Genomic DNA, 13381 nt, shown 5'->3' on the forward strand with positions numbered 1-13381 from the left:
TTATTTTATTATATTCTTTAGCATTAGTAAATTTAAGTAAAGGAAATGAGACAAATAAGGTTTGGTATTCTCCGCTAGCGATTTCTTATTAAAAACTTCTTTTGCCAGCACAAATAAATAATTATTTCTTATTATTTCAAATGAATATTAGCCCTGTAGTATACTTTGTTAATTTCTATGTTACAAAGTTCCAAACATTTAAAACTTTAGACTAGTAATATTCTAATTCTAAGTTAGATAGGGCTAAAAACAGCCTCGCCTACTCCCTGTATATACGGGAATAAAAAGGCGTTAGCTGATTTTTTTTTTTTAGCTGACTATAGTAATATGTTTAGATGAGCATAAAACTCAACGTGTCTAATCATGACTGATATCCTCCCTTTTGATGTTTATGCATTCTCCTTCTGTGTTCTAATGACAACAACATTCTATTTGAGATTATCAGTTCGGATTTTCGCGTATTTGAACGAAATGTTTACAGATAACTCAAACAATGTCAATAGGTAGCATTAGACAATTTCTAAAATAATCAATTACATGGATATCAGTTTTCTCCACTTTTTTTTCTCCATTCCCAACATTAATTTCACCGTAGTCATATTTTTTTTACAATAATTAAACATAATTGCATTAAGCTATAAAGTTATGGATATATCAATTTTTAAACAGAATAACTGAGTAAAAATTTTACTGTAGAAAAAACAAAACAACAACACGCATCTTTATTCATTTAAGTTTACAAATGCATATTTTATTTTGCTGAAATATTATTTACAAGTATATTCACAGAGAAAAATTCGAAACATGTCATTACCTAAAAATATTTCACAATATTTAGTTTACACTCTTAACATTTTTCAAAGAGATCAATAAAGAAAACGTTCGTTACTCACTGTTTCTTGGTTACATTACATCAAAATAACTGGTCATGCAAGAGCTGATACAGGAAGCACAGCTCCATACATTTGATATTGCATTAGTCTGGAAATGACACCATGACTCCGTAAACTTTCCATGTATTCTTTTGTCACCAGATATACACAACAGTTTTTGTATAATGTTCGTAAATGTCCCAAAATAAAGAATCTTTATCGAATTGAATAAAATCTTGAAAGTTTAATTTTACCATTGACGAATTTAGATGGTTAGCGATAATCTTCCCATGATACGAATAGCTGGTAATTCAGTTTCCAAAAATAGTAAATTATTATCAGCATCGTACATTTTTGGTGAAAATCTCTCAGCTTCTTCACAACTAATAGAGAAAACTTTACTTCCACCAGCTCCTGTATCATCGAGTGTTAGTCCCCCATCTTGGCTTTTCAGAATATAACAGTCACCGATGTCCAATTCGTAGTGAACTCTTCTTTGCAAGTACGCGAGGATATCAGACCACTTCCTGTGTAACTTTTCCCAAGTGGTCCTAGATGACCACATTACAATGTAAGTGTCTTCTGAAATAATAATAGGTTTCTATCCTTTTAGAGCTATGTGAAGAGTTTTGTCTCGTGCTATTTTCCTGAAGAAAGAAAATTTCAAAGACTTTTGTGACTCACCCATTATTTTACTTTATGGGACATAAAACAACACAACACAATACGATAGCTGCACTGGATGAATGAATTGCAGTAACTGAAATTCACTCGACTCAATTGTTTTTCCTTATAGTACTGTGTACTTTGGGCATTACTTCAAAAATGTAACTTTCGTGCAGATGACTCATGGATACATTTTCACATGCTGGTGTATATCATGTTGATGTGATTTTTATCTTACTCTTTTACATCATGGGGCAAACTTTATCTCTGTGGCTTGAATGGTATTTTATAAAAAAAAAAAAAATAAAATGGTATTTTATATTAGTTATAATTATTGTGTTAAGTATTTTTATCCTCAAACAGCGTTTTTGATGTTAGTGCATGTGACTAGTTCTCTCACTCATATGTCCAAAATTGTTGGGATGGAAAAAATATATAGCATTAGGTGGTGGAGGATGAAAGGGTAATCGAGAGGGTGACAGTGGTCTACCCTACAATGCTCCCCCTCATCCCACCCTCCTCTCCTCCAAAAGATGTCTGCTCATCCAAGGAGAAATGAGTGAGCTTGCCATTTGTATTCTCAAATCATCTACTCAACTTGGCACCCCACCTCCCAAGATTAAATTCTAAGTGCACTACTGGTCACTTGTATAATTCTTTTCTCTAGTCTCATCTGGTAATACTTCTAATGGCTCAGGACGACTTTCGGCAATTTCTTTTTCTGGCTTTCTGCCTCTTATCGTTTTATATAGACATTTCGGCAACAGTGGTTTGGTTGCCTTTTTGAAACGTGAAATTTTTTTTCTTTCCCTTTTAATTTTTTTCCCTTTTCATGATGTCTGTTGATGAGTTATTGCTTTAATTGTTATTCTCTTATTTTCTTCTTTGCTTTGTTATATCCTTCTGTGTAGCACGTACGCCATCCATATCAGGAGATGCTTAGTTTTGCCACAACATGGAAGTGTACGTGCTCCACTTGAATTGCTCTGCTACATGACCTATGTGTTTTTTTTTTTTTTTTTTTTTTATTATGTTGGGCCCATATACGAACGCTTGGCAGGTCAACCTATAGTACTTTAGTACCATATATGGGTAGTGGGATGGGAAAGAAGAAACTTGTTGACATTCGATTTAAAAGCGTGTATATTGTATTCCTTGGGAAATACATCAGTGCAAAGACTGTTCCACAGTACAATCAGTGCGAAGGCTGTTCCACAGTACATCTGTAGCAGGGATGAAGGAGAAGTAATTTGTTCTGTAGGTTTCAAGGTGTACTGTGAAGGGATGTTGGGAGGTGGCTGTACAGGTTCCAATGGGTTCAGTACAGAGCGGGGGAATTATTGATGTTGTTTCAGATGAGCATTTTCCATGAAAATATTTGTAGAATATACAAATTGCAGAGACTAAACGTCTATGTGAAAGTGGGGGGAGTGAGTCGGTAAGAGATGGATCATTTATAAGTCTAATTGCTCTCCTCTGTATTCAGTCAAGCATTTTGTGGAAACTTTTAGGAACCCCACTGCATATGTGAGAACAGTATTCGATTGCTGGGCGGATTTGCGATTTGTATAAGGTTAACAGCTGTTTTGAAGTGAAGTAATGTCTTGAGCGAAAGAAAAAGCCTAGTTTTTTGGAAGCTGAGGATGCCATGGTTCTAATGTGTTTATGACAGGAGAGGCCTGATGTCATGGTTATTCCGAGAAGATATTTCATACTGTCTGGGAATTTGAGTGTTATCAAAAATAATAATGGGGGAAAATGGTTATTTTTTTGTTGAAAATAAGACAGAACTGTGTTTTATTAACATTCAAGTTGACGAGGTTATCTTAGCCCCATTGGAGAATGTCATGGAGGTCTAAATTAAGGGAAGTTGTGGTTGATGTTCTGTGGGTTGAAATGAGTTGTGTAGGGTAAGGTTTATCAAATGAAAGGGAGGAGTGCAATGTGCTGTCACCTGGAAACTGTGTATTGAGTTGGAGGTCAACTGAAGTAGGCCTTTGTTGTACAGACGGAAGAGGGTCGCTGAGAGAACTGAACCTTAATAAGTCTACAAATTTATTTATTAAAAAATTGGTTACTAATTAGGAAAAAAAGAATTTTTTTAAAATTATTTTATATATAGGCAGCACCACCACTTAAACCTTAATGGCTACCACTGGTTGGAGGTCAACTGAAGTAGGTCATTGATGTACAGAGGGAAGAGGGTTGGTGAGAGAACTGAACCTTCTGGGACCCCAGCATTAGTTGGATGATGGGAGGATAGGGAGCCATCTACCATCACACATAGTGTGCATCCAGACAGGAAGTTGGCAATCCATCTGCAGAAGCCCTGAGACAGTCCAAATGATGGACGATTGCTTAGTAAGTCTTTGTACCAGACCCGGTTAATGGCTTTAGAGATATCAAGTGAACTACTTGGGATTCACTAAATTTTTCCATGGCATATGTCCAGAGATGGCTGACATATGAGAGCATGTCACCTGTTGATCGGCATCGGCAGAATCCGTTCAGGTGGTTACTTAATAGCTGGGTACCTTCAAGGTAGAGTAGCAGTTGAGAATTGATGGTTTTCTCCATCACTTTAGATAGGATCGAGGTGAGTGAGATAGGGCAATAGTTAGATGGATTTGTCTCCGTTTTTGGGAATTGGTTGAATATAGGCCAATTTCCAGGCTTTGGGATATATACCAGTGGAGTAAGATAGTGTGTACATACGGTATAGGAGAGGAGTCAGTTCTGCCGCACAGACCTTGAGGACAACTGGAGGAATGCAATCAGAGCCAGGGGCTTTTTTGTGTCTATTTTGACAACAGATTTTTGATCTCTTTCTGGCGAAAGGAAACAGGGAGCATTTTATGTTGGGCAGTTGGAATGACTGGGGGGGGGTCATTGCCATTGTTGGTTATCCAGGAGATTATCTTTTTCTGTGGGTGATGTTGCAATTGAGCCATCTGCGTATGAGTAATGTGAGTATTGTAGAGCAAAAGTTGAGACCAATTGCTTTGGCAAGAGAACAAAAGGCATGGCCGCCGTTGGGACAGACTGCAAGTTTTTTGCCCATTCAAATTCTGTATTGGAATTATTGATGTTTTTTTGCATCTGTTTCAAGCTTCAGTATAGGCACTGAAGGAGGATGGAGTTCCTAATTTGAGCCAGTTGTGGCATGCCTAGTTTTTCATTAGTACAGTCTTGGCACATCTTTTGGAGAACTAGGGTTTGGATTGGGGACAACAATTCAGAGTGGTGTGGGTAATGCATGTTATCATGCCAATGAGGATTAATTTGGTGATATGTTCGGTGCATATATTTGGATTGGTAGACTGCAAACAATAGTCCAACCATGGGAATGAAGTATAGTAGGCTTGGAGACAGTCTCATTTGGCATTGTTATAATACCAAACTACTCTTGTGCAGTTGTGACTGTGTAAGCGTTGTTGCATGGGGCAAAAGATGAGCACTAGATTGTGGCCAGAATTACGCAGGCGGCTCACTACATTCACTGTATATTTGGAAAGGTCATTGGTAAGGAAGAGATCTATGGTATTTGGGGAGTGATTTGGATTATCTGTTATTCTGTTCGGCTTGTGAACTATTGGTGTAAGGTCGTTGGTGATAACGAATATTTCAGCGTCTCTGCTTGCAGGATCTGTACAACTGGAAGAAGAGAGCCAGTTGGTGTTATGGACATAAAATCACCTATCAGCAGTGGTGAGCTATAACGGGCTCGCGCGAGCCTTTTGTTAAATTTTTCTCAAATTTGCGAGCCCTTTGTTCTTTTTCTTTAATAATCTTTGGTATAATACTATAATTGCTATTATAATTGCTACTTTAAATTCATATGGATTTTCCGAGAACTATTTAAAAATCATTTCATTGCATTTTGTTCTGATGGAGCTGGTGTAATGTTAGGAAACTAATCAGGTGTTGCAATCAAACCTCTACAAAAATTTCTCCATTGTTGTGATTTGGCATTGCGGTCATCGTTTACACTTAGCATTAGACGATTAGATAAAAATCATTAAAGAAATAAATCATTTTGAAATATTTATGGATAAATTATATGCTTTTTATCATCAATCAGCAAAAAATCAACGAGAATTAAATACGATTGCAAAAGATCTTTGTATCGATTTAAAGATCGGCTATGTGTTTGGACCATGATGGGCAGCTTACATTTTATGAACGGCTCTCGCTGTGTGGAGAAATTACCCTGCTTTATGCAAGCATTTTGCATCGAAAGATAAATATAAGGACTTTTTAAACAGACTTCTCAATTTGGAATTTTTAGAAGATCTATTGTTAATGATTGATATCCTACAGGAATTATCATATCTGTGAGAAGCTCTCCAAAGTCGCAATATAAGTATTATAATGGCTAAGTTAGGTCTTTTTTTTTTTTTTTTTTTTTTTTTTGCTCGACGATATGAGCCCTTTGTTAAAATTTTTGTAGCTCACCACTGCTTAGGAGGATGATTTCACTATTAGGAAAGTGGGGCTAGAGGAAATCAACTTTTGAGGAGAGGAAATTAAAGAGCTCGGAGCGGTTGGTGGTATTAGGAGAGCAATAGAGACAGCAGATGAATTTGACTGAGTAGGAGAGGGATATATTTAGTCAAAGAAAGTCAAAGTTGGGTGATTCTAGGTTAGGTGCTCTCTGGAATGGTATGTCAGAGCGGATATATGTGCACACACCACCCTTGGGTTGAAAGAAGCTAAGTAGTGTAGAGTTTGGATGTTTGAGATGGATAGTTTCTGTTAAGAAGAGTAGGTGGGGTTTGATTGAGAGCAGATGATAGTGGACACTGTTAAGGTTGGAGTTGAGACCACGGATGTTGGTGTAGTGGATATGCAAGGGTCTGTGGGGCATGTGCAAAGGTCTTGCACGTTTCCTATGCAGTGCCTACATACTGGTCTCCTTGGTAGTTACTAGTGGCGTCACTTGGTTTTTGCACTAGTTTGGTTTATTTGTAGTCTATGGTTCAGCTGTTGTCCCCTTTTTGGAGTTTTTCTTCTAGTTGTCTTCGGAGTTGGCATCTTTGTTCTCTTTGTGCAAAGATTAAGTCAGGTCGAGCACGTACACGCGATTGGGGGAAATTGTCCTTGAGCTTGCTATTTATCACCGTTATTAATTAGGATGTGTTTGTTGGTGTATGATATTTCACTTTTACGAGACGTGTAAAGTTCGTTTCGTCCATTCTTTTGTTTATGGGTCCAAAACGATGATATTTGATGATATTCCTGGGATCGAAGTTGCATTCACCTGTTAGTTTGCTAACGTCTTCTTTCAAAGATTTACCGTTTTACTCCTGAAAGTTCAGAATAAGGTTGCACTTTTCGCATTTCGGTTCATTGCAGTGCCGATGTTTTTATAGCGGAAGCAAGATGGCTGCCTCCTCGGATGACGACTATTTCCATAACCTTCTTCACATGTATAAATTACATGTGAAGAAGGTTATGGTCTCGTCAATTTTGGCACCTTCATTTAGTTCTATAATTAATTTTTTTTGTTGCTTAGAACATGCGACCAATCGTTTTTCTTAATTGTTGAGATGTTTTCCAGAAATGCTATTTTCCTGAATTTTTCAAAGTGGAGAGCAATCAAGTGATTTGGGATTTGGGGTACAATCCAGTGTATTAAAATTTCGAGTGTTCTACATGCATTTATGAGGGCTGCTCAATAAGTAATAAGACTAATTTTACTGTCTCGAAATCACTCATCACAATATTAATTTCTGTGGAATAAAGAAATGTTGCTGTCTCTATTAACAAAAGAAGTTGATAGATGGCGTATACGGGCTGATGTGCCAGAGTGTCACGTGACTAAACGTAAGCTTGTTTCGGCGTGCCTGCGAGCCGCGACCAGTCTTGGAAATGGAAGCATCCTTAGAAGAGGGTTATGCAATTAAATTTTGTGTGCGTTTGCAAAAATCGGCATCGGACACTTTTATCATGATACGCGAAGCTTTCCACAATGAAGCAATGTTGAGGGCAAGTGTTTTTCGCTGGCATAAAACTTTAAGGAAGGAAGGCAAAATGTGGAAGATCTTGAACATGAGAGAACACCTTCAACGTCCATCCCAGCGACAATGATCAACACAGCAGCGATTATCAGCAAGGAGGATCGCAGAATTACAGTACGCCAGCTGCATGTTGTCCTGAATATTTCTGTGGGAAGTGTTCACTCAGTCATGGCTGAACATTTGGGAACTAAAACGTTTTTGCGCCCGATGGATTCCCAAATTCTTGACACCGGAGCAAATGCAGCATCGAGTGGATGTGTGCACAGAATGGAAAGAAAGACTGGAACAAGAAGGCGACAACTTCTTTAAAACGCATCATTACAGCAGATGAAGCTTGGTTGTATCACTATGACCCTACAATGAAACAACAAAGCAGTGAATGGAAGCATCCGTATTCCCCTACCCCCAAGAAAGCTTAAAGTGTAAAATCGGCTGGTAAAGTTATGACCATAATGTGTTTGACTACGAAGGCATTGTTTACCAACACGCTGTAGAACCCGGGAATACTGTAAACGGCTCATACTATGCGGATGTTTTACGGACAATGGTACAGCACATCAAAAGGAAGCTTCCATTGCTGAAGAATGGCTTCTTATTGCACCACGATAATGCAAGGCCACATATTGCTGGTTGTGTAGTGGACGTTTCGCAGAAGAACAACATAGATATCTTACCACACCCTCCATACAGTCCTGATCTTGCACAGCCTCACGGTAGTTACTTCGAAAAAAGACCATGTAAATGATGACGATTAAAGGTAATCTGTTTTCTTTATAAATATAGTCTTATATCTTATTGAACAGCCTCCGTATATTAATAATTTCACAGGTAACATTTCTCAGTTGGATGTTCCGTATGCTGGTATATATTTCTTTAGCCATCAGTTGTTTGAACGAATGTAGGAACACATAGTTATATTTTAGATTGCCTAATTGCCACACATAACTTCTTTTAACTTTGTTTTTAGCAAGACTTTTAATAATGTCCTTCTCAATGTTAGGACCGCATTTTGTATGACATTTGAGAATTACAGTTTTAGATTAGTCTATTTACTGTGGTAAGTTTAGCCATTTTTACAGGTCTTGCGAGCGATTTTTACAGGTTTTGTTCTCTGTATAATTTAAGTTCAGTAGAGTTAATTTTATTCATAATGCTATGCATACTACGAGAGTACTAAAACAAAGAGGAACTTACAGTTCTTTCTTGGTGAACCTTTGCATTGATCTGGGAAGTGACGGTTGACTTTCGGCCTCAACTTTGAGGTTGGAGTGAGGGTCGCGTAGGTCACTAAATTTAGGGAGCACTAGAAAAATCGTCTGCACTCTATGAGAGCTAAAGGCGAACTGTGCTAACCACTAGGCCAACGTTTCTACTTCCCAGCACTAGTATTAAAAAAAAATCAGCTAAGGCCTTTTTATTGCCGTATAGGGAGTAGACGAGGCCGTTAATCCCTAACTTTTGAAGACTGAGTGGGCAGTTCAATCTCTAATGGCAGCCAATCAGAGATTGTTGGCCAAAGGCTATCACTAATTAAGCGGCATCGCAGTGAAGAGAGACGGCTCAACAAGTGCTGCATCTCTTGGTCCCTAACCCTAACACAATAAATTTAATGTCTGACATAATGTGGATTCTACGTTCGATTTTCTTGAGTTTACGGGACGAAAAACTCGAGTTTCAGGAAAATACCTGTTTACCCATGCCAGAGATCGACTAACTCGGGAACTGGTCGAAACAACGCTTAGAAACATTTCCTCTAGTCGACGACTAGGTGCGAAACAAAGTCTTCCTTCGTGGGGTCAGGCGCCGTAGTGTGCAAACGCCACATTCGCTGAGCTACACAGTAGTATTTTTTGTTTGTAAATTATGTTGCTTTCAAGGTCGATTTGCCTGTATGCTGGATTAAAAAAACCGAGTTTTGGGAAAAAAAATCCTGCTATCACTGTATGAGATCAGCTAACTCACTTTCAATTTAAAAAAAAAACGTATAACGATTCTTTTTCTCATGACAAGAATCGAACTTAGGCCTTATTCCTTCCTTTCTCTTTTACCTTGCTATGTCGACGTAAATTTAACTGCTACCGTATTTCGAGGATAAGATGATTTGCTGTATGCATCCCGGTGTGTCCTATGTCTGAGATGCCTGTTCTTGGGGACGAAATACCCGAGTTTCTTGGTGAAACCCCCCTCCACCACCGTACGAGACAGGAAAACTCACCTTTCGTGGAAAAAGAACAGATAAAGATTCCTTACGTCGCTCACGGGAATTGAACCCAAGTCTTTTCAACTAATTGGCTTCGTCTATGCTGACTGAGCTACGGAAGCTCAAATCTGTACATGGTAACGTGATAGTAACGAAGTGCATGAACATAATTGAGGATCCGGACATGTATAGCTCGACGTAGATATCAGAGCACCGTGATAACGATCAAAATTCGGATTGGGAAGCTTGTTAGAAGTCGCGCGGTATAAAGTGGCACCCCCCACAGACACATGATAAAATTCATTCGCGAAATGGCTCATCACATTCTGGATTTTGGCTGACCATGAAAAATGAATTATTCACTTTCCTCCGCTTATTTCCCTAACATACATTTTGCCATGCTGCATAAACTCTCTCTTAACTTAGAATGAGATTCATTAGTCAATTCTTGTCACACATATCCTGACTGTAATTAACTACTGCCCTATATTTATGTCCTATTTATTTATTTGTGAAGGCGCTTGTAAGCTGTTAAATCTAATTTTCAATTGGATCCGCTGACAGCTTCCTGCTTGAATCAAAACTCCTGCTATATACTATATGTCAAAGAATTATATTACGTTATCAAAGGTAACTGTATGAGAGGTAACTGATTGGCCCTTAGGTTATCCCTAAACTGAAGCAATCAAAGCTATTTCGCAATAAGATCTTTACATCATTTTTTTAAGCTTCAGTGACTGGATTAGAATGACAGATGAATATTGGCTAATATTTAAAATTGTTTACTGACTATTACTCATTTGACGCTGCCATCTGGTGTTATATGTCGTAATTATTCTTAGTAGGTTCTAACTTTTCAGTGCTTTTAGTGAAAGAGCTTGTTTGCAGTTAATAGTTGCAAGCTTAATGAATAATTAGTGAACTGAAATCAATAACTAAATTACAGATACATGCAACCGTTCAGTTTGGATGGTGTTAGTATGCTTCAGTGACTTAACAAATTTATTATTTGTTGACCGTAACAGCTGACAATAGCATTAGCCAAATTCTTATGTCGAATATCCATTTTGGCTACCTTTCTTATCGGAAGAAATATGAATCATTTACTTGTCCAAGCGGTGTTACTGATAGACCATTATAAATCCCAAATTTAATTAGTATTTCAGCTTTAGTGATGGGAGTCATACCGAAAAAAGTGACTTTTCTGAATATGAATTCTGCGTAGACCTGTTTTTACTAGGTGAAAGCAGGAATACCAGGCCTCGAATTACTGCGTTTGAAAGGTGGGTTTTATACATGTACCTCGTTAGTTTTGAAATAATTCCAGCGATTGCTGTATGTAAAACTGGAAGCTTCGGATTAGTTTGTTTTAATTATATATATGTCGTCTTTGTATGAGTTTTATGCATTTAACCGACAATCCGTGAAGCCTCGGCCTTTTCTAAGTTTTGTTTTGGAATACGGAGTAGCGGAAAGCTTTTATAGCAGGTTTTAATTTGAGTGGTAGAGTAATAATAGTGGATCAAACTGATGTAAAAGCTTGTGAAGTGAGAGATTATTTCAGTTTTGATATACGACTCAATTTCCAGTATATATGCCAACAGAAATTATTCATGCCATATTATTTAATGTGGTTTTGCAATAATTTTATGTTAATTCACCATGAATTGTTGGAAACTTATTAACATACTAGAACGATGTGTGGATTGAGGGTTAGATAAGCCGGGAATCTTGTCCTGAAAACAAATCTCTTCTGTGGCACTTCAAGTAACCAAGCAGCAGCGTTATGCAGCTCGGTGAAAGTCTTCTACTGCTTATTATTTTCCAGTAATATCCGTTTTCTGTGGAATCTGAATCAAGAGGTTGCATTTTTATATATGCCTACCAAAGCCTGTAAAATGCTAAGCTTGTGATACATAATACCAGTGTTAATAGTTTTTTTTTTTTAAGTCTCCATAACCATCCTTTGACTAGTGGCAGGCACAATGAAAATTTTGTATCAGCTAGGAATGCCAGTGTAATTAAATATTTGATTACACTGCATGATTGGCACGTTTTTAAAATTTTGGTATATGTATGTGCTATACTGAAGCACAGTTCCTTTACTCAGTGTGTATCCTTACACATTTTGCAAAAGTACACACTGATTTTATTGTTAATAAGTGCAGCACTTTATACTTATTAACATTAAAAATGTAACCCCACTCATTTATTCAAACTAAAAGTCTGTTAAATCTTCCTGAAAGGAGATGACATCAGCATCACTTATAACTCTTTCCAAGGTGTGGTGTCCTCAGACAACTGAATATCCCCTTTCAATCCATTTGACATATCATTAACAAATAAGTTAAGCAGTTGGAGACTACAAGGAATAGTACACCTTGTCAACTAGTGGATTAGTTGGCAAGCTAATGGTTGCCATTGGTTGCCAATCTTTTCTGGGAGGACTCTGCCATGTGATTCTGATTTCAGTGGTCTGTGTCTGAATTCTTGTAATTAGTGCTTTGTTTTTGTTCCTCATGCATGATGTTATTTCCATGGTGTCGTACATATTGTGGGAGACCCACACAACTTTTTACGTCTATTTATCAATCGTATTTCTTGAACTCATTCACTGACAAATCCCTCAGCCACCTTTGGCAAACCATTCACCATCCTTCAAGCAAATCCCCAACTTTTGCTAATCACACTCTTGCATAGTTTTCAGAGATGACCCTTTGTTTTCTCTTTTCCTGCTATGTATTGAAAGAAAAGTCTTCAGTGTCAATCTTATAGAGCCTTTTTTAATAACTTATGTGTTTCTTTCATATATGCTCTTTTCTATCAACTAATATTTACAACCCACAGATCTTTAGTTTATCCTCATAGGAAGCATTCCACAGATATGTCATAATATTGATTGCTTGCCTCTGGATCCTCTGCTCTGTCTATTGCTTTATTTTGCAGTTTGATTTGGTAGTCATGACTGTATTCATGTTTAATCTACTTTTCTTGTGACGGTGGATTTGTAATCCCGAGATTCTACAGTACAACTCCATTTTGTTCAACATTATTTCTAGTTCAGATGATTGATGAGATGTCAGAACCACATCATCATCAAACAGGAGTATTTTAAGATTCTCTCCATCCATGTTTTTGTTTTTGAGAATGGTTTCTAGAGCTACTGTAAAGTGATTGGATGATATCACACGTCCATGTCTTCAAGAAAATGCGATCTCATCTTTCAAGGGATTTATTAAAAAGAGTAATCTGGGTTTTGCCACATGTATATATGTTTTGAATTAACTTGATATATGATTGTTCAATTCCTTGATCTTTTAGTGCCTGGAAAACCACATTATGTTCTACTGTGTTAAATGCTTTTTTTGAAATCAATAAATAGCAGACAATGTGGATGATGATATTCTCTACAATTTTCAGTTCGTTGGTTTATTGTATGTGTATGGTTGATTGTGGATTACTCTTTGCTAATATTTCCATATATTGTTTTTATGATTCTGTTTAGTATGGTTCTTGTTAATATTTTATACCAGTGGGACAGGAGACATATTGCCCTATAGTTTTCAATATTCTCTTTTCTCAATTTTTATGGATGATAATAGTTTTATATGATTTCCATTCCT

At 37.3% G+C, this 13381-nt stretch overlaps 1 protein-coding gene across 1 annotated transcript in view; it reads left to right on the forward strand.

Moving 5' to 3' along the window:
• The first annotated feature begins 10603 nt into the window (after window positions 1–10603).
• Window positions 10604–13381, forward strand: part of LOC150095673 (vacuolar protein sorting-associated protein 37B-like) — a 113280-nt gene continuing 110502 nt past the window's right edge. The window contains exon 1 of the mRNA XM_090410160.1: window positions 10604–11041. The gene's annotated coding sequence lies outside the window, so the exon portion shown is untranslated. The remainder of the gene's footprint in view (window positions 11042–13381) is intronic.

Source organism: Typopeltis vanoorti, chromosome 20, assembly GCF_054136105.1.
Source record: "Typopeltis vanoorti isolate ZY-2024b chromosome 20, IOZ_Tvanoo_1.0, whole genome shotgun sequence".
Lineage (NCBI taxonomy): Eukaryota > Metazoa > Arthropoda > Arachnida > Uropygi > Thelyphonidae > Typopeltis > Typopeltis vanoorti.